The 4,036-nt window shown below is 49.4% G+C and overlaps 1 pseudogene; it reads left to right on the top strand.

Annotated features, from left to right (window-relative positions):
• The first annotated feature begins 592 nt into the window (after positions 1–592).
• On the top strand, positions 593–3,766 carry LOC147991165 (uncharacterized; annotated as a pseudogene).
• Positions 3,767–4,036: the final 270 nt, after the last annotated feature.

Genomic DNA, 4,036 nt, shown 5'->3' on the forward strand with positions numbered 1-4,036 from the left:
GCTTTCCCGATAACTTCCGTAGCGAAAATTTAACATTCCACATCGCTCCGTTCCAAAGTGGCTATCAAGCACTACTCGGGCACGAAGCTTTCGCTCGCTTTAACGCAATACCGCGTTACGCTTCCCTCATTACGCTTCCCCGTGAGGGCACTGCAAAACAGCTGACTTTTGTTGATACGGTGGCAAAGGAGAAGGGTGGCATATCGGATGGGGCAGGAGAGGAGATACAAGGAGGTGCTAGCGGGGGCACACATACCGAGGCCAAACATAAAGCCATGAAGATCGATGTAAGGGTTGAGGACAAGGAGAAAGGAGGGGGAAAGCTGGAGGAAGATAACATAAAAGAGGTGTATAAAAACAGGAAGGGTTCTGGTACGTATAAGAAAGTGAAGGGGAGGAAGGTGGGAGGGCCTGATACTGATAGGACAAAGGTGGGAAGTGAGTTGGGGGGCAAGCGGAGAGCGGATCAGATGGATGTCGATGGAGAGGAGGAGGATGGCGTGAAGAAACTGCGGTTGGCAGAAGGAGTGGGGGCGGAGGACACGCACAACAACGAGATCGTCGGGCTGCAAGGACAGCCTGGCGCAACCCAATGAAAATTATCGCATGGAACTGCCGGGGACTGGGGCATAGGCCGGCAGTTCATGGTCTTCTGAAGCTTTAGAAGAAGGAGGACCCCGACATCCTTTTCTTGTCGGAGACAAAACTTGACAAGGCAAGGATGGAGAATTTTCGTAGTATGTTGGGCTTGCAACATATGTTGGTGCAAAATAATAATGGCAAGAGTGGCGGCTTAGCACTTTTCTGGCAGAGGGGTATAAATGTGACTCTGAGATGGGGTGGACGAATGCATATTGATGTGATTGTGCAGGAGGATGATGGTTTCAAATGGAGACTAACAGGCATTTACGGTGCAGCTCAAACTGAAAGGAAGGTGGATACTTGGAGGCTTTTGCACACTCTGAACCACCAAATAAATCTGCCATGGGTGTGTATGGGTGACTTCAATGAGATACTATTTCAGCATGAGAAGCAAGGGGGTGTCCCTAGAGGCCACATGTTCATGCAAAATTTCCGTGATGCCCTAGAGTGTTGTAATCTGAATGACCTGGGCTTCGAAGGTGATGTGTTCACCTGGAGAAATAATAATTACCGCAGTGAGGGCTATATCCGTGACGCCTTGATAGGGTGGTTGCCTCACCGTCATGGTGTGCTCGCTTCCCGCACTATAAGGTTGTAAATGGTGACCCGGAACAATCTGATCATAGGCCTGTGATCTTATGGTTGAATGGAAGTCGAGGGCAGCCTCAGAGGACGGGGGGTGAGCAGGCAAAGAGGTTTGAAGCGCGCTGGCTGTTGGAGGAGGGCTGTGATGAGATGGTCCAGACAGCCTGGGAGCGGACCAATGGCCCGTCTGTGGCTAGCAGACTAGCGGCTGTCAATCAAGTGCTTCATACTTGGTCTCGAGATGTGTTGGGGGACCTCCAGAAACGTGCGAGGAAATTAAAGGATGAACTCGAGAGGGTTCGATGTGAACCTCTATCTCAGGACCAGATTCGGAGGGAACTCACGGTGAAGTATAAACTTGATAAGTTGGAAGAGCAGCAAGATCTGATTTTTCGGCAGCGGGCACATGTGGACTGGCTGACTTATGGTGACCATAACACAAAGTATTTTTAGGCCTTTGCATCTGGGAAGAAGAAAAACACCATTCTAAAGTTGAAGAGGGAAGATGGGGTGGAGGTGACAGGAGAGGAGGGCTTAAAGGCTCTCATAACTGATTACTTCTCTAGCTTGTTTACCCCCATGGCAGGTGCGGACGCGGATGAAATTCTAAACCACATCACCCCTAAAGTAACATCACAAATGAATGAGTTCCTGATGGCAGAGTTCACTCCGGAGGAAGTGAAGGTGGCTCTAGATAGTATTGGTGATCTTAAAGCACCAGGAGTTGACGGTCTGCCTGCGATTTTTTATAAACACTATTGGCGGCTGATTGGTGATGATGTGGTACGTGAAGTTTTACACGTGTTACAAGGTGGCAGTATACCTGAAGGATGGAACGACACCCTAGTGGTGCTTATCCTAAAGGTTCGGAACCCAGAAAGTCTGAAAGATCTCCGCCCTATTAGCCTTTGTAATGTGGTGTATAAGCTTGTGTCCAAAGTCATTGCCAACCGGCTTAAGGACATCCTTGGGGAGATTATCTCGCCAAACCAGAGTGCGTTTGTCCCGGGCAGGTTGATTTCTGACAATACTATTCTGGCATATGAAATGACGCATTTCCTGAAGAGACGGAGATCGGGGAACACCAGTTATGCCGCGCTCAAGCTTGACATGAGTAAAGCGTATGACCGTGTGGAATGGGCGTTTCTCGAGAAGGTTATGATCCAGCTGGGCTTCTCTCGGTGTTTTGTTGAGCAGATCAGTAAGTGTATGCGTACAGTGAGGTTCAGATTCAAGATAAATGGCTCATGTACGGATAATGTGATCCCTGGGTGCGGACTTCGTCAGGGCGATCCAATATCGCCGTATCTTTTCTTGATTTGTGCTGAGGGCCTATCTGCTCTACTCAACGATGCCGAGTCAACGGGCCAGATCAGGGGCATTCGGGTGGCTCCTACTGCACCACCGGTGACCCACCTCCTCTTCGCTGATGACTCTCTTCTCCTAATGGAGGCTACGGAAGATAGTGTGTTGACGGTCAACAATATCCTGGAGGTTTATGAACGGGGATCTGGACAAACAATAAACCAGGACAAGTCTGCGATTCTCTTTAGTAAGAACACGCCACACCAACAAAAGGATCTTCTGCTGCAGTTACTTGGGTTGCATAGTGAAGGGCATCAAGGGAAGTACCTCGGCTTGCCGCTCTATGTTGGCAGGTCTAGGCTAAGCTGTTTTGAATACATTCGTGACAGAATTTGGGAGCTGCTACAAGGATATAAAGTAAAGTTGCTGTCAAGGAAGGGCAAGGAAATCTTGATTAAAACGGTGGCTCAGGCTATACCCGCGTATGCCATGGCTTGTTTTGATCTTACTAAGTCTCTGTGTGAGAGTATTAGCCAGTTGATCTGTCGCTTTTGGTGGTCAGAAATGGATGATGATACAAGACACCATTGGGTAGGATGGGATAAGATGAAGCTTCCTAAGGAAAAAGGAGGACTGGGGTATAGGGATCTCCACTCGTTTAACATCGCAATGCTTGCCCGACAGGTGTGGCGTCTGATCCAGGCCCCTGATTCTCTTTGTGCTCGTGTCCTACAAGCCAAGTATTATCCGGACGGTGACATTCTTTCTGCTACAATTGCTCCTGGCATAAGCTATGTTTGGCGGAGCATCCTTCAGGGAGTAGAGGTCATTAAGGAGGGGATGGTGTGGCGAGTTGGCAATGGCGACAATATTAGGATCTGGCAGGATCCATGGCTTCCTTCTGGTGCGGTCAGGTACCCAAGAACGAGGAGGGGAAGCACCCTGCTGACTAGGGTTGCGGAGTTTATTGATCCATACACTAACTCTTGGGATACTCAGATGGTTAGGCAAACTTTCTGTCAGGAGGATGCAAATGTGATCTTGTCGATTCCCATCCTTGAACATCATGAGGACTTCGTGGCATGGCAGTTTGACAGGAAGGGGTTATTCTCTGTCCGCTCAGCATATAGGATTCATGTCGACCTTCTTCGGCGCCAATGCCAGCGGCAAACTGGTGAATGATCGTCAGGGCGGGAGGAGGAAAAGAAAATGTGGCGGCACCTCTGGCAAGTGAATTGCCCCGGGAAGGTACATCACTTCATGTGGAAATTGGCACACAATAGTCACCCTTTGCTGTGAAACGTGGAGCACATTGGAGTTGAACTGGACACAAGTTGCGTGGTGTGCCATCGCCTGCCGGAGGACGGAGGGCACTTGTTTCTGCACTACAAAGAGGTAAAGAAAATGTGGAGTGCTTGTGGTCTGGAGGGTGTTCGTCAAAGCTTGCTTGAATGCCAAACATCTCGCCGGCTGCTGGAGGAGCTCTTTTGTATACCCGAGGATG

Source organism: Triticum urartu, chromosome 1A (assembly GCF_056163025.1).
Source record: "Triticum urartu cultivar PI428250 chromosome 1A, HENAU_Tu73, whole genome shotgun sequence".
In the NCBI taxonomy this organism is placed as follows: Eukaryota; Viridiplantae; Streptophyta; class Magnoliopsida; order Poales; family Poaceae; genus Triticum; species Triticum urartu.